Source organism: Nyctereutes procyonoides, unplaced genomic scaffold (assembly GCF_905146905.1).
Source record: "Nyctereutes procyonoides isolate TBG_1078 unplaced genomic scaffold, NYPRO_anot_genome, whole genome shotgun sequence".
In the NCBI taxonomy this organism is placed as follows: Eukaryota; Metazoa; Chordata; class Mammalia; order Carnivora; family Canidae; genus Nyctereutes; species Nyctereutes procyonoides.
The window spans coordinates 28,367,434-28,395,144 of NW_026575082.1; the positions used below are offsets into that span (position 1 = coordinate 28,367,434).

General features: G+C 36.0%; 1 protein-coding gene across 7 annotated transcripts in view; it reads right to left on the reverse strand.

Moving 5' to 3' along the window:
* Positions 1–27,711, reverse strand: part of LOC129514447 (methyl-CpG-binding domain protein 5) — a 433,503-nt gene that overhangs the window by 66,697 nt on the left and 339,095 nt on the right. For all 7 annotated transcript variants that reach the window (XM_055333023.1, XM_055333027.1, XM_055333026.1 and 4 more), the window contains one exon: positions 9,978–10,151. The gene's annotated coding sequence lies outside the window, so the exon portion shown is untranslated. The remainder of the gene's footprint in view (positions 1–9,977; positions 10,152–27,711) is intronic.

A 27,711-nucleotide genomic window follows, 5' to 3' on the forward strand; every position in this document is an offset into this window, starting at 1 on the left:
ATCGAAGGTGCTGTAATGAAGCATATACTCATTTGGCTGAAAGTCACAGGCCATGGGCATGGGTGTTGTAAACATCAACAGGCAACGGGAAAGTGGCAAAATCTGTTGGGAAAAAATGTGAGGTACAGGGAAAAGTGCCCAGTAGTAGCATTCCCAATGATGTCTCAAGCTTAACATCGCAGGGGCCACTCCACTGAGTCTACGCTTCTCACAAAAATGACCCACTTGTCTCCCATTCACTGCACTTTTAACCAGTCGGCAGCTACTGCGCATGGGGTACCATGCTGCGGCAGTCCAGAGACGGGGGGCACTTCTCTATCCATGGCCCAGTGTTATGTTTGGCACCGAAGAGCTGTTCAGTGTGGAAGAGTACAAAGAAAAGGGGGAGCAAAGATGAGAAAGGCTGGAGGGAGCAAGAAAGGGGTCAGTCCCTCAGCAGCCTTCCCCGCACTGGTTAATGATGGGAAAGACACATTAATTTTGTGTCATCCTGGATTCCCAGTTTTGCCAAATAGTAAGAGACCCTGATGATTGATTGAACCTGTGGTTTTTTTTTTGTTTGTTTTTAAAGATTTTATTTATTATTCATGAGAGACACACACACACAGAGAGAGAGAGAGAAAGAGAGAGAGAGAGAGAGAGAGAGAGAGAGAGAGAGAGAGAGGCAGAGTCACGGGCAGAGGGAGAAACAGGCTCCATGCAGGGAGCCTGACATGGGACTTGATCCCAGGACCCCAGGATCACGACCCGGGGATGAAGGCGGAGCTACACTACTGAGCCACCCAGGCTGCCCTGTTTGTTTTTTTAAGTCTTTTTTCATGCTCATTTTATTACCTTGCTTTTCCCAATAAAATCTGTTCGGTGGTTTGTGATCTTTAGATTGGACCGGCTCTCAATCTCCCTACTGTTGAGCTCTCTGCTCATTGGATGCCTATTTTCTTCTCTTTTCTTAAATTTTATTTATTTGTTTGACACCGAGAGAGAGAGCACAAGCGGGTGGAGCGGCAGGCAGAGGGAGAAGCAGGAGAGCCGGACGCAGGGCTCGATCCCAGGACCCTGAGATCATGACTTGAGCTGAAGGCAGATGCTTAACCGGCTGAGCCCAGCCAGGCGCCTCCATGGCTATTTTCTTTCTGGTTTTCCTTTCCCTCCCTCCCTCCTTCCTTCCTCCTCCTCTCTCTTTCTTTCTGCCTGCATGTGACTGCATGTGACTCCAACTTCCCTCTGAGACCGGCTGGCTCACTCCATCAAGTAAATTTGTGGATCTGCCAGATAATAACACTGGATTGATTCCTGCCAAATGTCTCTCTCATATTTCAGCAATGAAAAATACAAATATCTGATGGTTGGGTTTTGCTTAGACCAGCAGTTCTCAGAGCGCGGTCCTGGGACAAACATCATTATTGTCAATAATGCCCAGGAACTTGTCAGAAATACAAATGCACAGGCTGGCACCAGATTTAACGAATTAGAAACTCTGGGGGGCTGCTCAGTTCTTTAAGAAGCCCGCCAGGTGATTCTGACGCATGCTCAAGGTGAGACCCCCTGGCGGGGACTGACGCCCCTGCCTCCCTGCCCAGGACAGGACGTGGCCCTTCTGTATCTCCACAAGCGCAGGCGGCCAGCCCGCTACTCCCTTTTGGCCCTGGGAGGCTCATCCTTCCTTTGCTGATACTTCAGCCTTCTAGGAGCAGCGCGACCCAAGAGCCTAAGGGACTCCTCACAGAGCAGAGGTCCACTAACTACCCAGTTATCATTTATTTATCTGTAATGGCCCTGATTTTCTCAACATTCATTTTTTGAATTTGGAAAATTCAGAGATGTCTGAAGGTTGAAAATTAAAATTGAAATGTAATCTCACTGCTGAATAATAACCACTGCAAATTTGAATGTACTTTCTTTTGATCATTGTTTTTAGAAGGCTTTAAAAGCACACTTTAAAAAAAGAATTTATCATAAACAATACACTGCCACTCCAAATTCACAATGTAAGCATTTTGTCAGTTTTGCTTATTTTTAAAAATAAAGCACTATTACAGATAGAATTAAATATTATTTCCCTCCCCACCCCATCTCTCTCTAGTCTTATTTCCTTCACTCTTACCTTAAAGGCAACCACCCTCATGAATCTGCTCCTCATTCTTCCAGGCTATGGGGAAGCATGCTTTTTTATATGTTTATTTACTATGTGTATATGTAAACAATATTTGGCATTGTTATATGTGTTTTAAAATTTTTATATAAACACAATTTCACATATGTATCAATCTGCAACTTGATTTTTAAAATTCAACAGTTTTTTTTTTTAAGATTTTATTTTTTATTCATGAGAGACACAGACACAGGCAGAGGGAGAAGCAGGCTCCATGCAGGGAGTCCGACGTGGGACTCGATCCTGGGTCTCCAGGATCACGCCCTGGGCTGAAGGCGGCGCTAAACTGCTGAGGCACCCGGGCTGCCCTCAACACTGTTTAAGAGATAGCTCAGTTGAGATACACAGATATGTCTCTGTTGCAGAAATATAGATCCAATTTGTTAATTTTTACCATCTGATGGTATTGTATCATGTGAGTAGAGAACTATTCATCTATTGATATATCAATCATATTAATGTTAGGTCGTGGGGTCTGCACATTCTCAACTTTTCAGACACTGCCAAATTGTTCTCCAAAGCTGTGCTGATTCCAAGTTCTTTCCATGTTATAAACACATCTTTCTCCTTTAAATATTTAATTATTACCATTTTATACTTTATATTCATGCTGAGCCTTTTCCTATGGCATTAAATCCTTTTTCCAAAATATGATTTTTAATTGCTGGATAGAATTTTTGAGGATAAACATATATATGTAATTTATTTACTTCCCTTTTGTGAACATAGATCTTTTCCTGAATTTTCACAACTACAAATAAATCTGAGATAAATATATCTGTACATAAATCAATAGCCATTTTGTTAATTTACTGAGAATTATTTACTAAAACAGAATTGCATAATTTTAGGATCCTTGATAAATTTCTTAAAGTGACAAAAAAGGTAGTTTTGGGAAAGCATTTCAGGCCATAATTCTCAAACTTTAGAAACCCACGTGTATCCTCTTCTGCTAGATATTAAAATCTTCTCTTTGGCTCTAAGATTCTGATAACCTTATCACTTAGATAGACCCATCATTCAAGATTAAGTCAGGCTTCATTTTTATAGTTTATATTGTAAAAACAATAGTTTCCCCTCTTTTCTTTATTTAACATAAGAAACTATATATCTATAAGATTTTTCCTTCATGTCCCCTGGAGATTCCATTATGACTCACCTTGTTCATATGGCTTGGTTTAAGCCTAATAGAAGTTAAAACAGAAAAGATATTGTGATATGAAGTGTATCTCCATCTTACTAACACTCAGGACCAGGGATAGATCTTACACTTAGGACAGAATTTAAATTTATTTCATAAATAATTCTGGCAGCAACAATAATAAAATTCAAAAAGTGGTGTGTGTGCATGTCCTGAGGAGATCTACCACAATTCTACCAACATTTTTTTTTTTTAAAGATTTTATTTATTTATTCACGAGAGACACAGACACAGGCAGAGGGAGAAGCAGGCTCCATGCAGGGAGCCCGACATGGGACTCAATCCTGGGTCTCTAGGATCTCGCCCTGAGCTGGAGGCGGCACTAAACCACTGAGCCACCTGGGCTGCCGTCCACAAACATTTTGGTTTTCTTACTTCCTTTCAATATGTAAATTAGTCTGAGAATTGGCTTTTGGTGAATTGAATTTAATGGCTTGATTTACTTCTCAGCATTGGCTTCCTCTTACTATTCGGAATTCAAATTAGATGTCACCTCCTCCAAGGGACTACACTATAAACCACAGGTAATCTCTCAGACTTTGCTAAGTAAGTCACTGATATTTCTCGTCATCCATTTGTTTCTTATCACTTATTTGTTTGTCTATTGGCTGTCTCTCCCCGTGGGAATGTAAACTGCCTCACAGCAGGGACATCTCTCTAGGTCCTTCTTTTGTTCCTGGTTCCTGGTAGTGCCTGGCCTGCAGTAGGTGTGTAAGTGCTTCATGAAGACTGCATATTCTAATTAGTCAACATATCTCTATATTCTGAGTTTTGTTATGGAGGCTTATAAAGATTTTTCTTTTAGCAATACATACATCTAAAATGAAAGAGAGGTTTTTAAATGAAGTCAACAGAAGAGAATGAGTATGAATGTTGACAAAATATACGAAAGATTTTTCACTCTAAATCTGTCCCTGATCTTATAATCTCTGAGCGATAATTTCGGTGTAGAAAGTGTGATAGGGCTTCTCAGAAAATTAACACATGGACTTTATGCTTTATTTGTTAGGTGCATTGGTTTTGTTTATGAAGTGGTTTATATACAGATTTTAATTGGATTAATAAAGAAACCATTAAATAAATCCAACAATATAAAAATTAAACTCATATTTCAATAGGATGCTAATTAATGCAACAGACCTTTTTTCTTCATCTGCTTTGCTGACATTCTTGTCAACCTAAGAATACACTCACTACTTAATGCAGTGTTAAATGTATATTTTAAAGTTATATTCAAAACATCATGATATCAGATTGTGACATCATGAAAACTAAAATGTAGCTATTCTTCATAAATCTTTCTGAATAATAAACATTATAAATTCTTTTGAATTATGTCACACAAAATTTACTAATGGTAAAAATAATAAATTGATTTTTGAGTCATCGGATATCATGAGTAAATTCTATTAAAATGTTTATAATGGAAAAAAAAAATGTTTATAATGGGGCTGCCCCAGTGGCTCAGCAGTTTAGTGCCGCCTTCGGCCTAGGGCGTGATCCTGGAGACCCGGGATCGAGTCCCATTCCGGGTTCCCTGCATGGAGCCTGTTTCTCTGTCCCTCTCTCTCTCTGTGTCTCTCATGAATAAATAAATAAAATTAAAAAAATATTTATAATGGCATCACACATTGATCTTGTGCCCAGTGGGGTTCCTTGGTTACGTAGTATGATATCATGAATACCAGATAAGCTGCTGATTTATCAAGGTAAGACTATGTAAATCAGGTAAGGTACCGATATTTCATATATTATATGTCTAACTCATCATTTATACTTTCTATGCTATGATTATAAACTTAGCCTTTGAAATATTTAAAGTTACATAAGAAGTCTATTCCATTATAGCATTTACAAGTGAATGCCTCATGTTTTCCAACTGAGAACAACTCTCACATAAAACCTACCTCTATACTTAAATTCCAAAACAGCATGTATACACCACGACAGATATGACTGGAGTAAAAAATAACACCAGCATTAGCATTTTGGAGAGTAAAGTCTGAGTGGCTACAACATTATTATCATTTGATTGGGTAATAAATGGATGTACTCATAATCTTTCCATCATTATTAGTTAAATTATGCTTGTTAGAGTAACCCTAAATCACGTTTATCCTTTTCAATTATCTTTTACCCTCATATCAATTATTCAAACAGCTCCTTCAGAGCACTTAGCCAGCCCTCACATCCAACCTTCCCATCTGTTTCACCTTTCACCTATTTATTCAGACTATGCATTTTTATTTATGAGCATATTTATCTTGCAGTTACATCTTTTTTCATTTTGAAAAAACTTCCCCATAGATTATCCCTGTATTCATTCTGGTTATTATTGCCATTTGGTTATCTTCATTGTACAGTCACTTTTTCTAAAACATACTTCTCAGATGCATCTGATGTAAGGCTCTATCAGGCTCTACTTACCCTAAATTAGCCTCAGTACATTACATTGTTTTACACACTTGTATCAGGATACCATAAGCACTTCTTTCCTGCCCTGATTACTGAGGCTCTCTAGTTCAAAATGTCTTTGCCTTTTTAGTGCAGAAAGGTATAAATATGTCTACAACCTATACACGAGGGGTCATATTCATGTAGGAAGGTTACATTTTTTCACCAACTCTGAAGGTATGGGGATAGGCTCCTTAGAATGAGGCTAGTTCTCAAAGTTAAGGTAACAAGCATCTTGGCTTATGCCCATCTGTGGTTAGGGGAATTATTTATACCAGGCCATTTCTTCCTACTAGCATTAAGCAACTTACACATTCTAGTCACATAGAACCTTTCAGAGAACTAAATGATGAGTATAGTGGACTGCAACTGGCCTCAAATATGTCCTAGCTCTGTTTATCAGGAGGTAGGATTTAGGAATCCACACTTTGAATCTGGGCTGGCCTTGTAACTTGCTCTGACCAATGGAATGTGATGGATGTGCTACTGTTTAAGTGTGGAGTCTAAACCTCGAGAGGCCTTGCGTCTTCCACTCTTGCTTCTTGGAATCCATTGTCACAAGGACAACCTGAGTTAGCCCACTTAAAGATGAGAGTCCAGGTGGAGAGAGTGGTCCAGCCAGCCCAGCTAAGGGCCCAGACATGTGAGTCTAGTCAACATCATGTGAAACAGGGGTGAGCTGGCCCAGCAGAGCCCAACCTAGACTGCCAACCCACAGAATCATGACTATTTTTTCAAATAGCCAAAAATTATACCAGAAACAACCTGGAGGTCTAAAAATAGGGTTTTATGTAAATTAATTACTGTATTGAGAAGCTATGTACCTCTACCCTTTATTAGCTTATGACCTTGGGCAAGTTTTAAAATTTCTTTCCTTTGAAAAACAGACAATAGCCCTATAGAATGGTTCTGTGGATACAAGTTAAAAAAGTCTTAAGCCAGTGGCCAGCACACAGTAAGTGGCCAAGTTATTATTTATGCATAGCTATTAAAATCATGTTATGGAAAATTTAATAGCCCTGGAAAAGATCCATGATATTATCAGGTGAAAAAAAATACTACAAAGTTGTATGTATAACTATAAATCTTCAATTACAAAAATGCTGCTACATATGTAGATGTAGGAATAAAGCAGCATTACCTTCTCAGTGGTTGTCTCTGGGTAGTAGGAATATGAATGACTTATATTTTCTTCATTGCTTTCTGTATTTTCAAAATTTTCTAGAATAAAATGTCTTTACAATCAGGAAAAATATTATCTCCAAAAAACTATCTATTATATTCACAGATAAGCTAATTAATGTTTTCCTAATCCTTAAAAGCATTAGGGAAAACTTTTTATTGGAAATAGTCACAAGCTTTGTGTCTAGTATTATGCTATTAATTCTCTTTCTGTTTTAGCCAAGTAGAGAAAAATATATATGCTGCATTAACCTGGATGCTCTAATTACTGAAAAGAAAAATTAAGACTATGCCTTAGACTAAAATGCTTCAGAGTGGCACTCCTAATTTTCTACTTGGAATACATCTCCCAACCCCACATTCTTGTTCTTCATTAAACCAAATTCTAGGGGCACCTGGGTAGGCTCAGTCATTAAGTGTCTGCCTTCAGCTCAGGTAATGATCAGGCTCCCTGCTCTGTGGGGAGTCTGCTTCTCTTTCTCCCACTCCCCCTGTTTGTGCTTTTTCTCTCTGCTAAATAAATAAATAAAACCTTAAAAACAAAACCAATTTGTTTACCTCAGTTTAAATGTCACTTTCGCAGAGAGTTTCCCCAATCAGTATTTGATTTTCCAAGTCTAAATTGGGTACCCTTACAATTCTTCCTTATAATATCCAGTAATTCACATAAATTACTACACATAACTGAGCTTTCTTTTCACCCTTGCCATTCTACTTGAATGCAAAGAAAGAGCAATTGAGACAGTTAACTTCAAGTTAAAGCTTTCCATTGTGCCTTTAAAAATATTTAAGGAGGGGCATCTGGGTGGTTCAGTCAGTTAGGTGATTAACTCTTGATTTTGGCTCAGGTCAGGATCTCAGGATTGTGAGATCCAGCTCTGTGTTGGGCTCTGCACTGAGCTGGAGCCTGCTTAAGATTCTCTCTCTCCCTTTCCCTCTGCTCTTCCCCCCCACATGCTCATGCAGTCTTTCTCTCTAAAAAATAAACAAAAAATAAAAATATTTAAGGAAGTGGTGAGAATCTGTATACATGTGTAGAAAATACTATGCATTTACTTTCTTTCATTTTTTTAAAAAGAGATTTTATTTATTTATTTAGAGGGGGAGAGAGAGAGAATGAGCAGGGGGAGGGTTAGATGGAGAGGGAGACGCAGAGAATTTCAAGCAGACTTGCAGTGAAAGTAGAGCCGAAGGTAGGGTTCATGTCAGGATGCTGAGATCATGACCTGAGCCAAAACCAAGAATTGGATGCTTAACTGAGCCACCAAGGTGCCCCCATTTTATTTTCTTAAAAGCTGAAAAGTGCATAAACACCAGCTCCCAAATACATATTCTGTAAAGAAATTAGAGAACTGTTTTAGTATAGTAATAGGTTTTATTAGAATATCTATAAAGTAAATTGATAAACTCACTATACTGAGAGAAAAATTATTTATGATTTCTTCCTGCATATTAGCCACCAGCAGAGTTTGCTATTTTTGCTTTTTGATAGTACAGTGAAGTTTCTCCTAGAGAATATTTATAAAAAACACTTGTCTGCATTTACATAATCTATTTTAGAGTAGACTAAGCAAATTTAAGGAGTAACTTACACATCTTATCTGTACATTACTGGTATTTTGGCTACTCCAGGAACAGCTCAATATATATAGGTCAAATCATTGTTGAGAAATGATGTACAGGAGCAGCGGGGTGGCTCAGTGGTTGAGCATCTGCTTTGGCTCAGGTTGTGATCCTAGAGTCCCGGGATCGAGTCCCATGTCAGGCTCCCTGTATGCAGCGGGCTTTTCCCTCTGCCTGTGTCTCTGCCTCTCTCTGTGTGTCATGAATAAATGAATAAAATCTTTAAAAAAATTATATACATCAATATTGTTTTTTTCTCAAAACTGTACTAAGAATGAGACAATTATGAATTATGCCCATTTGGGGCTGTATAATATATTTAAACAACTAGTATTTACATGCCCTTTAACTTACAAATGTTTAGCACTCTTCAGTTCATCTGGCAATGGACACCAAGGACCTACTTGAAGTAATCAGTTCTGTAGAGAGGTAATGGTGCCCCCTAGTAACCTTGAAAATCAGCTTACTCAAGGTGGAAATAAGATTCCTCAGCCCTTGTAGAAACCCACCTGAAGACACTGTCTCTAAACATGTAGCAATATGTGCCTCCAATCAGTGCCTCCAACAAACGTAACTAAATGTAAAAGATAACTATAGTCTAATTGTTCAATAAGGTCTCTCAAGAAGGAAGGGAGGAATATGGTCTCTGTGTGGATTCTATAAACAGGAGTCCAAACCATACAATCTATAAGTCCCATGAAATAAGTGATATTTTATTGTGTTTATTAGCTCACACATCAGGAACAATATGAATGTGTAGTAATACCTGAAGGTATTTTATGGTGTCATATGAAAAGTCTCTCAAGAAGACTCCATTTAGCATTGGACTACTCACTAGAATGCTGAGGGAGGCAGAGAAAATATAGCGGCCGAAGAAAAGTTATGCACAAAGTATTCAGGTTGGAGAGGAAGGGAGTTTCAGTATCATAGAACCAGGCACAGAGTATCTTAGAGAAATGCTGAAGAAAAGTAAAACCTTTGGAGAATAAGGTCTCTAATTTAACAAATAGGTTTTTGTTTTTTTTTAAAGATTTAATTTATTTATTCATGAGAGACACACAGAGAGAAGCAGAGACACAGGCAGAGGGAGAAGCAGGCTGCAGGGAGCCCGATGTGGGACTCCATCCCTGACCTGGGATCACACCCTGGGCCAAAGGCAGATGCTCAACCGCTGAGCCACCCAGGGGTCCCTAATTTAACAAACAGTTAAGCAAAATATAAGACCAAGTCAAACAAGAGGACTCTGGGCCAAATTCCACCTGTGGAAGCTTTTGGCATGTACACAGTTTAAGAAAAATACAACGAATTAGTTGACAATATTTAAATTAAAAGATTTCACACGAAAATTTGCATTTCCTGCTTTACCTGAGAAACCGGACAATGTGGTAACACTAGGTCAACATTCCTGCCTTGCAACAATTATCTGGAACGGAGCAGTGGCTGCTCCTTCAGAAAGGACTTGGCTCTCCAGTTCAGGGCAGTGGCTTCCTGCTTCATTCTCACCAGCCTGGCCTCTGTAGGCACTTGGGTTTCCAATCTCTGGAATAGAAAGGACCTTGAGATAAGGTTTGATGGACTCACTGTAGCCCTTGACAAGGAGAACAACTTATTATTTTTTTAATGACCATTTAACCTACACTTCATAGTTTCTTCACAAAGGTGGAGAATGAACTCTCAGTGGATCATCATGCATTACTAGTATGTGGAGGAGTGCTAGGAAGACAGCTAAAACCAAGAACAAACAGCTAATTTTCTTGATAAAACTGTGATGACTCGGAAAACCGAGGTGATTTTTTGAGTTAGAGGGTACACAGAATTCTCAACCAGCTTCAATCTTCTATCTCCCCTTCTTTCTCAGTTCTGTCATTAGTAATACCACATTAACATTATCTCAAGAACTCATCTTGGGATCAAAGAATTATGGAACCAAATTGTACATTATCATTATTGAGTTATAAAATGCCATCCCCCTCTCCAACTTTTAACTCTTTCAGCAAAAAAGAAAAAAAAATAACTTATAAGGACTTTCAAAAGTGCACTTGAGACCTTATCACCCCTTACTCTATTTGACAAGGTTCTTTCTCAGTCAGGGCAAAATAATCCTTGGGAGAGTGTAACTCATTTTGTTCTGTTTCCACAGCTAAAGAACAGCCTTCTGATTTTTGTTGGATTTCATAGGTGCTCTGATATCATTAAATTCATAATTTGGGTATTAGGTACAAGTATTTCAATGAAAGAAAATAAACAAATGGTTATATTTGGCTTATAAGCTAATTTCTTGTAAATACAGATCTGTATCAGACCCTAGAAGCATATCACCCATGAGAGCAATGGCAAATAAATTTTTTATTTTATTTTTTTAAAGTAATCTTTACATCCAATGTGGGGCTTGAACTCATATGACTCTGAGATCAAGAGTTGCATGTCTACTGACTGAGCCAGCCAGTCACCTTTAACTTCTTTTAATTGGAAGAGTAAGGACCACATCATTGGACCATAATCACTGGACCATAATCATTGCACAGTATCCTCCTTCATCTTTAGGTATTTCCTGATAGCCAGCCTACTTGTTCTTTTTTCTTTTTGGTTTTAGGCCAAAGGGGACAGGGGAATGTGTGTGTATAGGACATGGTAATACAGCTTGCTGGAGCTTCGCTATTCCTCAGAAAGCAGCCAAGAGAGACAAAGGAGCAACTAAGGGATGTGGGACTAAGATTTAAATCACTATATTTCTATAATCCTGATATTTTAAAGGTACTCCAGGCATTAGATTGTTTTAAGTATTTACTGGCCATCAATTACATGTGAAGCACAGTAATGGATACTAAGGAAGTGGACGTAAAGAGAATACACACCCAGGAGGTGGAGGGTAGGGAGTGGGGCAATCAGGGAAATCAGTAATTACAACACTGAATGACAATGGTTACAATAGGGCTAAATATGGAGTGCCAAAGCACAAAGAGTTAGTCTAGTTTTCAGGGAGAGAAAGGGGGATGCAGAATACATTTAAAGATGAACTGAAGTTAGACAAAGAAAGGTTGGTAGGAGACCTGAAACTTCACGTAATCCATGCAAATGATCTTAGTTCCAAAAGATTAATATTAAAGATTTCACATTTCTGTCTGATGATAACAATTCCAATATTGTACTTATTTTTAGCTGGTAAGCAAGCATAAGGGTCTCATTTTATCAGAACTTTTAACCTTGAGATGGGATAAGTGATGAAGCATTAATGAATATTTTCCACAGGAAGATCTGGATGCCTGCCTCATGCCTGAAATAGAAACCGGTGACTTGACATCTAGATAAGCAAATATTGTTTTCTAGAAGAAATACAATCAAAGGACAGTGATTCACGTCAATAAGAAAGTATTATTAGATGTGAATGCATTGGAAGCAGAGGCTAAAAGGAGGAAGATGTGGATGAGGGAGTCTTAGCCTGCAGATAAAGTAGTTCAAAACCGTTTGGAAGTATATCCCTTAATAAAGAGGTTCATAAGTAATGAAAATAAGATGACTACTGTTCTAAAGCTATTCTAGACAAATGTATAAATAATATTAGCTGACTTCCTACCATCTTCTGGGAACAGCACTGAGCATTTTATACACACATACATTAACTCGTTTAATCCTTGTCACAACCCTATAAATAAGTACTATTATTTTTTCTTTTCCTAGAGTTAAGGAAATGGAGACAAGATAAATTAAGTAAGTTTACCTTCTCCTTTCCTCTCCAGTAACTTATATCCTTCTTTCCTATTTTATTCTTTTTCTCCTTAGTGTTTATCACTAACATACTATATATTTTACATTTACCCTATTGTTATTTCCCCTGACAAGAACATAAGCTCCGCAAGCACACGGCCATATAAGTCATCACAAAGACAAAAGTCCTTATAGTTTTTTGCTTTAGGTTCAATACTCCTTGAAAGCTGGCTGTATTTCAACTTCTTTTATTTCTCATAGCAGATAGTACCCAACCTTACAAATGCTGGAGCCAAAAATATTTGTTGACTGAATGATGAGCATAATTAATCAGTAAGCATGTACTGAGCCCTTGTCATGCTAAACACTGCAACTGTCACTGTCGGATAGAGAAGTACAAAATACTATCAGTGTTCTCAGAGAACTTAACACCTAGGAACAGAAAAAGGTGGAGGCATGAGGAATACCCAGGCTACAAATGAAGAAGGCCTTTGCTACTTCCATTCTTCAACCTAATGATGTCTAAAAATGCTTATTCACCTCCTCCCAAGACACTCTAGTAGTTTGCTGCCTTAAAATTTCGTGGAAATGCCAGGATTGTTCATAACTCTATGCCTTTGCACATGTTGTTCCCTGGACATTGAAAGATTTCCTTCTCCGTTCTTTTTTTTTTTAAATTTTATTTATTCATTCACGAGAGACATGGAGAGAGAGAAAGAGGCAGAGACACAGGCAGAGGAAGAAGCAGGCTCCATGCAGGGAGCCCGACATGGGACTTGATCCTGGGTCTCCAGGATCACACCCTGGGCCGGAGGCAGCACTAAACCGCTGAGCCACCTGGGCTGGCTGCCCGTCCTTCTCCATTCTTGAAGCAACCTTGTGCTCTTTAAACTCTAGAGTCAATTCCTCCAGGTAGCCCCCTCTAGCCTCCTGCTCAGAGTTACTTATTCATTCTTCTCTCATCTGACAGTGCTGTTTACATGTATGTAGCAGCATGGCTATACTGTTTTATGTACACACATTGCCTATTTCATATAGCTTTGTTTCTGTGGTTTCCAAACACATTACCAGGTATGCACACCATGGTACGCAAACAATATGCTTTGAGCTGAATTGGTTTTTCTCACCTTTCAAAACAGTAAAGAACTTTTTTAGTCCCCTAAAATATAGTCATAAAATAGAAAAATTCTTTTTAGTAATCTGTTAAAACCACCCAGTGATATATGAACATGGCTAATTGCAGTTGTGCATTCAGCCAAAATCTAATGGAGGCTAAATAGAATCTACTTTTATTCTATTTTCAGCACAATTTCTAAATTTGGAGACTGTCTACAGTGCCTAGATGAGAGCCTGGCACAAAGAGAATTACTTGTTGAATAAATGACATGAATGTTTGTATACAAACTAAATGCCATGGCATAGTAAAAATGTACTATAGAAACTCAGAGATGAGGTAATAAATGATAGAACAGTGAGCTAATGGTTAGGAAGTTGGGAATCTGAAATTTTCTAGCTGTATGTAACTTTGAGTAAGACACTTAACCTGAGCTTTAATTTTTCAATTTGTAAAATTCATGGGTTAGGCTGGATCAGTATTTTAAAAATTATTTTAGTATCTGTCTCTTTTATCTAATGAAATCTAACTAGAATCTACATCATATAAAACAGAAAAAGAGACTTACTAGTAATAATTCATTTTATAAGACCAAATTATAATATTACTTGTTAAAATCCACCAATGAAAATAAGGCACTATTTTGATTAGTAAAAAATATGAAATCAAGAGATATGAATGACAGTTGCAATTTTAAATCATCTTTAAAAGAGTGATTTTTGTACTTTGTTTGGCTTTATAATATTGATACAATTCTGAATACCACAAAAAAGCTATTGCCAAGGGTAACTTCTTTTAAATAAAAAAGTGGATTTGGCTTTGGCAACATTAAGATCTTTGCAATTAAAATGGTCTAGAAGCTTGAAGGAAGGAAGAGTAAAGAAAATTTTGTTTCTAAAACTGAATGAGTGTATCTAATCACTACTCATGTTTCTGGGCATAAATGTAAAATATGGGCAAGAAATACTCAAAACTAAAATCAAGCAAGAAAATTTCCTTTAATACAATATTATCATATTAATTTGCCATTGCAAAACTGTTAAGGAGTGATAAGGATACATGGCAGAAAGCTGCCCCAATGTCATGCCTGTATTTATTCAACGAAGTATATATGCTATAGCAGTGCTCTTACTTGCATAACTTGATTTGGATATGTAATATGTAATAATGAACTCAAGTTTTTTTTTAATTTTTATTTATTTATGATTCTCACAGAGAGAGAGAGAGAGAGAGAGAGAGAGAGAGAGAGAGAGAGAGAGAGGCAGAGACACAGGCAGAGGGAGAAGCAGGCTCCATGCACCGGGAGCCCGATGTGGGATTCATTCCCGGGTCTCCAGGATCGCGCCCCGGGCCAAAGGCAGGCGCCAAACCGCTGCGCCACCCAGGGATCCCTGAACTCAAGTTTTTAAAAAGCCCAGCTAAAAGCTTAAAAATAAAAATGCATACTCATAAGTTCAAATATGTATATGAATATTGGTAGCAAAGTTTTATTTATTTATTTATCTATCTATCTATTTATTTATTTATTTGGTAGCAAAGTTTTAGTCAGCAGTTCATAAAAATATAAACTAGTAGCATGGTTTATTTTTGTTTCACTATGTGTTTATGTGCTTGTTTCATGATGTGTTTACAACTTGGTATAACATATCTGAGTCTACACATTACTTTTATTATGGTGTTAATATATTTTTAAAATTTAAATTTGTGTCCAACATTTGGAAAACTTTGAAGAATCTCTTCTGAGCTGGTTGTTCTTCTGGTTCATCCAATTCTACCATTTTTACCAAAGCTAGAAAAGCAAGAAAGACTTCAAAGATGACTTCAATTTTTTCAATTCAATCAGGTTTACTGAGATTAGACTCCCTTGGAACATGAAAAAACCTGTTATCAGATTGAAGTTAAGAATTGTGTTAAGAAGTATCATGAACATAGCTTTATTATTTTTTTTTATGAACATAGCTTTAAAAATATGTCCATCTTCCTTGTATAAGTCGAATCTTTATGTACATAAGCTCAAAAGAGTTTTGGTATCATAATCCATGACATTCTAACATAAACATTGCTGGTCTATAGGTATCTTAACTTAAAAATGCAATCTCATTCCTATGTAGTTATTTGCTGACAATGATATCTGTCAGATGGAGAATAACTTGTCAGTGATTTTGCCATTATTTACTTGAGGAACATATTCTGGTTTGAACTACAGAGGAAACTCACTTAACTGACCTCTACTTAAACAAATCAATCAATTTATCAAAACAGCATTTCTATTTGAAAACAGACAAATGTTTACCTCTGCTCTTACCATTTGAGTTGTATGTTTTCCAATATTAGTTGTGTTGTTTCCAAAGCTGTCTGAGTCAATAACACTTGCTGGTTAGGAATTTATTAATATTTCATAAACTAATGAACATAAGCATAAAAAGAAAATGACTGTTTCTGTGAAAATTAAGTTGAAAGCATAATGCTTAACACCAGCCTCCTAAAAATGAGGTCAAATAAGATGGGAAAGTGGCAAGGCTCCAGAAGGCGGGTAACCCTAAAAATCTTGAATAATTCTGTATTCAGATTACTTTGCAAGTGAATTCTTGTTCCTCTCCAAAGTTAAAACAAAACAAAACAAAACAACAGAAACAAACCACATTGATATAAAGACACTGTTGTACTCCAACAAGTAAACTCATCAGGAAAGGCTTTGATCCAAAAAATTGTTGATTACTTTTAACTATAGAAATTACTTTTATTATAGATTATTTTGAACTGATGGTTACCAAAAGGGAGGTGGTGGGGGGATGGGTTAAATAGGTGATGGAGATTAAGGACTGCACTTGTTCTGATGAGCACAAGGTGTTGTATATCAGTGTTGAATTATCAAATTGTACACATGAAACTAATATTACACTGAATATTAACTAACTAGAATTTAAATTAAAACTTAAAAAAATAAAAAGATTATTGGCTGATTGTACATTTATAGATTGAAAGATATTTTTATTATTTATATTTTTAAATGTGTCCTTTTAATGAATAAATCAACTACAAGTTCAGATTGTGATGGATAAGAGGACTTCCCTATTACTGTTACAAAAGCAGTATTTGTGACTGAGAATATGAATTAATGTTGAAATGAAGTTGTTTGGGACTGAAGGTCTATTTTCATTTGATTCTCATTATTTTAAAACCACATTGATAAAGAAGTTATTATATAATCATTCAATGAAGAATCTTTAGTGAGAAATAAACTTTGAAAAGAGATATATCTAACAATCTCCTAAAAATAACTGACACCAAGAAATGACAGGATTATAATCAGAAAGTAATTAATTCACAGTCAATATACATTTCTCAGAAACTGATACATAGGCAAGAAGTTAATAAAGATATAAATTATTAGAACTACATAAAATGCTCAATCTAATGGAAAACACAGAGGATTATACAAATCAGTAAGAATTATAAATGCACATTTTAAAAAAGAGCACATGATATGGAAAAAAATTAGCATAGTATCACGGTTGAGAGCATGGGTTCTGGACCCAGACTAGTGGAATTAAAATTTCAGCTCTATTACTCTATTACTTAACGTAGACTTAGGATAACTTACATTTCTGTCCCTCAGTTTTCTCATTTGCAAATTGAAGATGATAATCCTACCTAATACATAGTGTTGAGCAAATTGAATAAATGAAGGACTTAGTGCCTGGCCCATAGCACTATGTAAATATTTGGTAAATAAATAAAAATAACTGGCCACAAAGACAATCTCAAAGATTCCAAACAACTGAAATCACATAGAATGTATCATCTGATTAATTTCCATATAGAACATCTTAAGAAAATAATATTCCCAAATACCTTTGTGTTTGCAAATTAAAAAAACAGTGATTCATATATAGGCAGCCTTGAAAGTCAATATGAGGTCAGTGATCGTATATTTATGGCATAATCCAAAATGTGACCTTATTTGCCAGAATATACTTTATCAGACAAGATAGCAGTATAAAAAGAGTTGGATTTCTGGGTTACTGAGCATAGGTATGGAAAAAGCAAAAACAGAATAGATCACATTTGCAATTTAATATCAAATTGTTCTAAAAAATATACACAAATACCCATACAGAGTGTGTGTGAGAATGATAAAGCAAATATGGCAAAAATGTTAATTGTTGAATTTGTGTTTATAAATAATAAATACATACATAGATAAAAGATTATTTAATAAATAGTATACATATACTATTATAACTTCTTGATAAGTTTGAAATCATTTCAAAATAAAAAGTTTTAAAAACGTAGGGAAAACACAAAAATAAAACAGGACCAGAGTTGTGGAGATGGTTAAGCAAAAGAGAGAGGGGCAATGAAGTTTGAAATACGGCAAATGTGTTACTGAAATTACAGAAAATAGAATCTAAACTAGATTCTCTATAAAATAGAATCTAATCTAGAATAGAATCTAAAGGTCTATATGAAGGTAAAGAACATGCAATACAGGTATAAGGGAAGGAGGAAAGGAAATGTAAGTAGATAAAAGACAGGAGAAATAGTCTCACCTGAAGGAGTTAAAATGTAGACCCAAGAAAATTATAAGGTAAAGTAATTAAATGCTCAAATAAATAAAGGGCAAAGTAAAATTCCGTAAAGGGCTACTGTACTTCTGAATTTCTTCCTTACTTTGCCTAACTCCCTCAACCACACCTATCAGTTGGAATAACTCAAATTTAAGGTAAAGACTGTTTAGGAAGGAAGGAAAGAAAGAAGGAAAGAAGGAAAAGAAAGATGTGGAGGCTATAGAAACTGAGAAAAAGAATCCATGTGCACACATGGAGAAGGGTGAAATTTGGGAGAGGCAACAGGTAGAGAAGGTAAAACTTTCTGGAGAAGTGGATAGAAATGGGCCCCTTCATAGTAGGTATATGTGTGAAATTGGATTGGTCCTATTGACCAGTGAATTGGTTTTGCACATTTATCAGGAGAAATAACTATTGTATGAGATATAGTTAACAAATAAAGAAATAAAACTGTCAGGACTTGAAGTCAATGTGATCATTTATTCAGAAAGCTCAGACTGAAAAATTATTAGAAGCAATGACAAAGATATTTAGAGGGTAGCTGGGTATAAAACCACATACAAAAACAAGAAAGGGATAACTGTCCTATCTACTAGTAAAAATATTAAAAAGCTGTAGTATTGGGGCACTTGGGTAACTCAGTTGGTTGAATATCTGACTTTTGGATTCAGCTCAGTTCATGATCTCAGGGTCATGAGATCAAGCCCTGCATCCAGCTCTGTGCTCAGTGCAGAGTCTGCTTGAGATTCTCTCTTCCTCTCTCTATCCCTCTCCCAATCCATCCCTCAGCTCTCATCCTCTCTCTCTCCTCAAATAAATAAATGAATAAAATTTAAAAATAAATAAATAAAAGTTATAGTATTGATTCAATAATAGGCAAGTAGTGTACTAAAAGGGCGTGGCCATGAATAAACCCCTAGATATGCAAATTTAGTTCATCATACAGGTGTCATTTTAATTCTGTAGGAAAATGATGGCCAATTAAATACATACAGTTGGGACAACTGGATACCCATTTGGAAAAGAAGAATAAGTTACTTCCATAACACATGTAATTCATAAAAATACACTCCAGATGATTCAAGACTTAAGTAAAAAACAAACATTGAATCAAACTAAAATATAAATGCATTAAAGCAATATAAAAGAATATATTAATTTGTGCTAATCTGTGCTATATTCATGAAGGACTTTTTTTTTTTAAAGATTTTATTTATTTATTCATGAGAGATACAGAGAGAAAGGCAGAGACACAGGCAGAGGGAGAAGCAGGCTCCTTGTGGGGAGCCCAACATGGGACTTGATCTCATGACTCTGGGATCAAGACCTAAGCCAACGGCAGAGGCTCAAACACTGAGGCACCCAGGCGTCCCTATGAAGGACTTCTAAAAGAGATGAAAAGCAAATGCCATAATGAAAAAGACTGTTCAGTTTGACACCAAAATTTAAAACTTCCATTCAGGGGAAGAATCACAAAAAACTTAAAAAATAATTGAGAGGCTGGGGAAAATATTCAGAACATAATCAACAAAGTATTAATATTTGGAATGTATTAAGAGCTTATAAAATTAGTAATAAAAAGACAGAAAGCCCAAAAGAAAAATGGATAGTAAATATGGATAGGTAAAGAGGTAAAGCAAAAGGCCAATTTAAGAAAGGATACTCAATCTTAGTAGTAATTGGAAAATGCAAAATAAAGTAATAAAGAAGTATCACTTTTCACTCATATGACATGTAAAATGAAAAGATTGGTAATATCAAGTTTGGTTGAGTATGGGAAAATGAGTGTAATAAACTACGGGTAGAAGGACAAACTGTAAAAAAAAAAAGGACAAACTGTTACCTCCTTTTAGGTGGGTAATCAATATCAATATGAGTTTAAGACATGCATATCCTTTGAAACAGCAATCCCTCTTTACCATGCATGGAAAATAATCAAATATGTGCACAAATAATAATGTAAAATGATCTTCACAGTAACAGGATCATTAGAATGAAAAACACAAAACAGCCTGCATGTCTATTAATTAGGAAATAGGCAAATAAATAATATAACATTTATAATATGGAAGATAATACAACACTTAAAAGAGGTAGTTCTATAAGTGATATGGGAAGATTTCCAAGACATACTGTTAAGTGAAGAAAAGCAAGTTGAAGAACATATTCTAAGTGTAAAAACATTTAAGTGACATTTAAATATCACACATAACAGAGTACTTTTAGTATCTATAGATGGTGAAATTGGGTTCCCTTTTACATAAAATACCATGAATTCCCATCCTTTCTTTCCTTGGGTGGTCTTAGTAAAAATAATCTTTGTATCTTAATCCTTAGAGACTAAAATTACAAGTTCAAACAAACGTGGACTCAGTACCCACTATACTAGTGCTCAAAAACAAATTTACATGGTATAATTCCTCCAAACCTTTTTGGAAATCACTTGGGAGCCTCACTTAAGTGGCATGAAGCAATCAAGTACTTAGAACAGAACTATGTTTATTTTTGGCAATGGACACAAACTGAAGTTCTACTTTCAAGAACTGACTCAGGAATAAATTTTAACACATAATAGAGGTGTATGAGGTCCAATTACTCATATTAAATCTTGGCTTTCTGTGTTCATTAACATGGACTTTATTTACTTATTTATTTTAATAAATTAATTTTTATTGGTAACATGGACTTTAATATTTTATAGCAAAGAGCCTAGAATGCATTCTTTTATAAAAGCATTTGATTTTGTTTATTTTTATTATGTAAATTTCCTTAGGATTCTTTAGCTTATAATTTTAAAGTTTTTCCTTGAAGACTTAAAATGCATAAAAGAATTTTTTGGGACCAAGAATGAAAACACGACAGCGACCTTGATACAATGAACATACCAGTGAATTATGTCTGAGTTTTAAGAATACTCAGCATGGGAGAAACTCTTGGGCATCTGGACTAACTAGGACTCTAAAACACTAAAGTTGGCTTAGGAGGCTTTAGGAACATGAGGACATAAGATGATGCGAGCAATTTCATTCCTGGGCATATCAATCTAATGTTAAGGAAAAAATTTCCAGGGCAATTTAATATAGAGGCAAAGGGGCAGAATCAAAGGATAAAGCTTTTTTTAGTTCTAACCATAGGTACCATTTATTGCAGCTTTTTGTTTTTAAACTTCTAATTAGGATATGTTTTAATAATTTTATTTTTGTAATTTTCAAGATGGATTCTAATGACTCAGATTAACCCATCAGCTAATAAATTAATGACTCAGATTAACCCATCAGCTAATAAATCAGTCTCTACCAACTTACAAAATATCTAAAAAAAGGTTATAAAGCTTTAAGAACATATATTAATTTAGCACATAGCTGGGCAGTATTACTAGCTATTGATTCATTATACTGGTCAGAAAGATACCCAAATTAGAATCAGATGTTGACACATAAATCATCTATTAAACATAGCAGGCAACTACAAAACAGCCATGAATTTTTACACTAAAAATAAGAGGGACAAATAGAAGGAGTTTGTCAAATTTGTAAGAAAATAATCCTGAAACCCTCATGCAAACTTCAAATTACCAGGCCATTTCCTATTAATAATAACAATTAATAAATAAATCTGAAAATATGACTGCAATGGTAATTCTAATGCTTCAAGAATGAACAGTTCAATAGACAACTGTAGTAGTAATTTTTATATTTTAATCATGAACACTTCAAAAGATAAAATCACTAAAAAGATGCCAGGATATTGCAATACAAATGCTATGATTTACCTGTGTTATATGACTAATGCTGAATAATAAAGCAATGAAATTCCATACTATTTCATATTTTCAACTATGGGTTTATATGAAACATTGTCAAACAAGTTCACCACTAGAGAAGTTCCATTTTTTAAAGAAAATTCCTCAATCCACTTTGTATATATTATTCATATAAATCATTTTAATATATAACATAAAAAATGACAGCCGCTGGAAATTTTCATGAATCTTACAAAATATAAAAGGCTATAAACAATTAAAAATGAAATTATATTTAACAAAAATGCAGGTTGTGAGATGATGTTGATGTTACTCTTTTTCATTGTTCATCAATAGATGAACAAGGGTAACTAGGTCACAGTGAATTAGTAATTTGGATAATGAGAGTTTTTACAGTACCAGTATCTTTTTTTCCCCTCATTGGACTTTACATTTTTTAATTTTTATTTTTTAAAGATTTTATTTATTTATTTGTGAGAGACACCGAGAGAGAGAGGCAAAGACGGAGGCAGAGGGAAAAGCAGGCTCCCTATGGGGAGCCTGATGTGGAACTTGACCCCAGAACCCCAAGATCATGACCTGAACCCAAGGCAGACGCTGAATCACTGAGCCACCCAGGCGTCCCCCTCATTGGACTTTTTAATACTTTGGTTTAAAGAAAATCTTTGTTAAAAAGTGAATTTTATTCTAAATTTTATGATTTGCTTTCTTATATGTTTATTCACTCATTCACTAATTCAAAAACTCAATCAGGTATCAACTCAAATGAAATAATTTAAATCCTTCATGAGGGCCTTCTATAGATCAGACACAGTTCTAGGGACTGGGGACATTGCATTTGGGAGGCTTACACTGAGTGTTGGTGACAGAACAAAAACCTATAAGCAAATACTTAAATAACTGCAGGTCATGTTAAGTGCTATCAAAGAAATAAACAAGGGCCAAAGAGAAAACAAGGATGTAGGGTGGTGGGGAGAGATCTCCTTCGAGACCAGGGAAGTCCTCTTTGAGGAGGTGAAATTTGAGAGGCGTGAAGGATGAGAAAGAAACTGACCATAAGAATGGAGGGTGGGTTGGTGGGGAGTATTCTAGGCAAAGGGAAAAGCATGTGCAAAACTCCAGCGCTGAGCATGAGTTGGGTGTGTTACAGAACTGAAGTTTAAGATTGATGTTGCTAGAATGTATTGAGGGAAGGGAAGAGGGGTAGCATGAGATGAAGTTGGAGAAGCAAGCAAGGAAGGAACCATGTAGGGCCATCTTATTTATAGTCATATTTTGAATTTTATTTTATTTTAATTGCAATGGGAAAACAACTGAGGAGTTTAAGCAGAGGAGTGACAAGACCCTAACTGCACTTTAGGAAGGTACTTCTTTTCAGCTGTACTAAGAATGGACTGGGAGAAGCAATCTGCTAAAGTCTTTGTGATAAAAGCTGACAAAATTTTGGATGCCTGTTCTCAACGGTCTCTTAAAACGACTTCGTTCTATTTAACTGAATAATAATAGGCACAATTGGAATAATTGGAGAAGTGGGTCATATTATCTTGGGGATTGTAATAGCCTAGGAAGTGCACATTGGGAGTGGTTACACAGGTACTTTAGACTTTGGAAAGCATAGTTCAAAGTATTCAAAGAGGTAAAAGTGCATTGTAAGCATCTATTACAAGGAAGGCAAAAAAGGTTTTGAAGTTATTAAAAAAAAAAAAAAAGAACATTCTGACCATAACCATACAAACAGCCTAAGCCCAAAGATAAAGAAACCAGAGAGAAATCTGTAGAAGCTCAAGGAGTTGTACAGGGAGTTTTCTATGTTGCTGAGCTATAGAGAAGCTGTATATAAAAAGGCAAAAGGAAAGGCACATAAACCCAATTCAGCCTTCAAGACCTTGTGTGATTTGACCTCTGAACACCCATTTTGTGAGTGTCTTTCCCTGAGCATAGTTTATAAGTGTTTCTCTCCATTCATGTCTTTTTTTCTGTTCCCAGAATATGTCAAATTTATTCTTGACTTTGGGCTTTTGCAGTTGCTGTTCTTTGTTCTAAAACCCTTCTAATATTTGAGCTCCAAAAGCATCTCAAAATGTCATCTTGTTTATTTTCTTCACAGCATATATTCCTAACTTAAATAAAATTACAGCTTATATGTTTATTGCCTTTCTCTCATCACTAGAATCTCAGCAAGAGAGCAAGGACTTTGTCTATCATTTTCATGGCATTATCCTCAGTGCTCATCATAGCATCTGGCACATTATAGGCTTTTGATAAATATTTTTTGATTGGAAAGAAGGAAGAAAGGTAGAAACAAGGGAAGGAGAAATGAAAAGGCATCTGAGAAAATTGTCAAAAAAGTTTATCAAATCCAGAATAAAGTGAAGTTTAGAAAAATCCTAGAGATATAAAAGGTACTTTTAAAGTTATGATTGGAATAGGAAGATTAAGGGATACTTGGGTAAACAACTGTAATAATAAAATGAAATTAGGGATCCCTGGGTGGCGCAGCGGTTTGGCACCTGCCTTTGGCCCAGGACGCGATCCTGGAGACCCGGGATCAAATCCCACGTCGGGCTCCCGGTGCATGGAGCCTGCTTCTCCCTCTGCCTGTGTCTCTGCCCCTCTCTCTCTCTCTCTCTCTCTCTCTCTCTCTCTGTGACTATCATAAATAAATAAAAATTAAAAAATTAAAAAAATTGAAATTAAAAGAAAATTAAATTTTAATTTAATTTTCTTTTTTCTTTTCTTTTTTTTTTTTAAATTTTTATTTATTTATGATAGTCACAGAGAGAGAAAGAGAGAGAGGCAGAGACAAAGGAAGAGGGAGAAGCAGGCTCCATGCACCGGGAGCCCGATGTGGGATTCGATCCCGGGTCTCCAGGATCGCGCCCTGGGCCAAAGGCAGGCGCCAAACCGCTGCGCCACCCAGGGATCCCTATTTTCTTTTTTCTTGATAAAAAAATAAATCTCGTGTCAAAATGAAAAAATATATCTGATTAAGAATAAATCATAGAGGTCTTTGGCTTCAGTCAAGATGGACTAACAGGGGTGAGATTTGCCCTCTTGCTTGAAACAACCCCCACACAGTGAGGTAAAAAATCAGTCAGTCTTAGATGAACTTCTAGGGAATTATATTATGTGAAAAAGCCAGTCCCCAAAGGTTATATATACTATAGGAGACCACTTATTTAGCATTTTTTAAATGATAGAAGTGAGTATGGTCAGGGACACCTGGGTGGCTCAAGTGGTTGAGCATCTGCCTTTGGCTCAGGTTGTGATCCTGAGGTCCTGGGATCAAGTCCTCCACGTGGGAAGCCAGCTTCTCCCTCTGCCTGTCTCTACCTCTCTCTGTTTCTCTCATGAATAAATAAATAATATCTTTAAAAAAAGAAGTGAGTATAGTTATAAAAGGACAAGACGATGGATTCTTGTGAGGATGGAACTGTACCTTGACTGTGGTGGTGGATGAAAGAAACTCAACATGGAATAGAATTGCACAGATCTGAAAACTCAGGCATACAAATGAATATAAGTAAAATTGGGGAAATCTGAACAAGATCAGTGCTTTGTATCACCACATTCTGGCTATGATATTTTACTAGTTTTACAAGGTATTACCATCAGGGAAACGTGGGTAAAGAGCACAGGAAATTTCTCTTTATTACTCTTCACAATTGCATATGAATCTACAATTAGCAAACATTTCAATTAAAAATAACAATGAACTGGGATGCCTGGGTGGCTCAGCAGTTGGGCGCCTGCCTTTGGCTCAGGGTGTAATCCTGGGATCTGGTCCCACATCAGGATCCCTGCAGGGGAGAGCCTGCTTGTGTCTCTGCCTCTCTCCTTCTGTGTCTCTCATGAAAAAATAAATAAAAATTTAAAAATTGGGATCCCTGGGTGGTGCAGTGGTTTGGCGCCTGCCTTTGGCCCAGGGGGTGATCCTGGAGACCCGGGATCGAATCCCACGTCGGGCTCCCGGTGCATGGAGCCTGCTTCTCCCTCTGCCTGTGTCTCTGCCTCTCTCTCTCTCTCTCTCTGTGTGACTATCATAAATAAATTAAAAAAAAATAAAAAAAATAAAAAAAATAAAAAATAAAAAAAAGATTTTATAAAAAAAATTAAAAATAAATAAATAAAATATCAATCAATTAAAAGTAATCCAGACTGACAGATTTTAGAATTAACAGGTAAGAACATTAACACAGTTATAATAATTGTATTCCATATGTTCAAAAATAGAAAGAGATATGCAAGATAGTAAAAAAAAAAAAAAAAAAAGACCAAAACTGAAATTCCAGAGATGAAAATGATCATTTATGAGATGAAAAATACACTGGATGGGACTAACATTGCAGACATTGCAGAAGATAGTATAAACTTAAAGACATAATATTAGAAACTATCCAAAATCAAAGAAAAAAGACTGAAAAAAAAAAGTATCAGTGATATGTGAGGCAATTCAAACGGCTTACTATATGTGTAAGTGAAACTCCAAAAGGAGGGAAGAGGGTGGGGGACAAAAAAAATATTTAAAGAAATAAGGGTTGAAATCTTCCCTGATTTGATAAAAAACTATAAACTCAGAGATTTATTTATTTTTAAGGTTTTATTTATTTATTCATGAGAGACACACACACACACACAGAGAGAGAGAGAGAGAGAGAGAGAGAGAGAGAGAAAGAGGCAGAGACACAGGCAGAGGGAGAAGCAGGCTCCATGTAGGGAGCCTGATGTGGGACTGGATCCTGGGACTCCAGGATCACACCCTAGGCTGCAGGCAGCGCTAAACCGCTGTGCCACCAGGGGTGCCCTAAACTCAGAGATTTAAAAAGCAAAACAAATCCCAAGCACAAAAAGCATAAAGAAAACTATATACTAAGGTACATCATAATCAAATTGTTCAAAATTGGAGACAGAGAAGTCTTAAAAACAGCCTGAGGGGGGAAAATATGTACATAAGACAAAAATAAGGATGACAGTAGATTCTTCAGTGAAAACAATGGATGTGAGAAGACTGTGGACTCTCACCTTTAAAGTACTAAAAAAATCTGTTGGCAAATTGAACTCCAATAAAAAAAAAATAAGTAAAAAAATAAAGTACTAAACAATCCCCTCAACTCTGTCAACCTAGAATTTTATATACAGCAAAAATATCTTTCGAAAATGAAAGTAATATAAAAACTTTCAGATATACAAAAGCTGAAAGAACTTATCACTAGCAGATCACCAATACAAGTATGGTAAAGAAGGCCCTTAAGGAAGAAGCAAAATAATACCAGATTGAAACAAAGATCTTAGAAAAGTAATGAAGACCACTAGAAATAGTAATCATAAGACAAAACATACATCTCTCTCTCTCTCTTTTTTTTACTTAAATAATTTCCAAGCCCAGTGTGGAGCCCAAGGTGGGGTTTGAATTCACAACTCTGAGATCAAGAGTCAGACGCTCAACTGACTGAGTCACCCAGGCACCCTGAAACATACATTTCTTATATTTTCTTTCTTTCTTTCTTTCTTTCTTTCTTTCTTTCTTTCTTTCTTTCTTTCTTTCTTTCTTTCTTTCTTTCTTTCTTTCTTATATTTAAATTAAAAAATATATTTGACAATCTATTTTTTATATTTTTAAGATTATTTATTTATTTGAGAGACAGTGACACTAGCAGGGAGGAAGGGCAGAGAGAGAAAAGAGAAGCAGATTCCCGGTCAAGTGGGGAGCTGGATGTGGGGCTCAATCCCAGCATCCTGGGATCCTGACTTAAGCCAAAGGCAGATGCTGAACCAACTCTGCCACACAGGTGCCCTAATAATTGACAATTTAAAAATTTAAAATAAAAAAATCCAAAAGAGGAGAAATGGAAGTACACTAATCATAAGGTTCTAATACTACAAGTGAAATAATATAATATCACTTGAAGGTAGATGGTGAGAGTTACACGGGTATACTACATATCT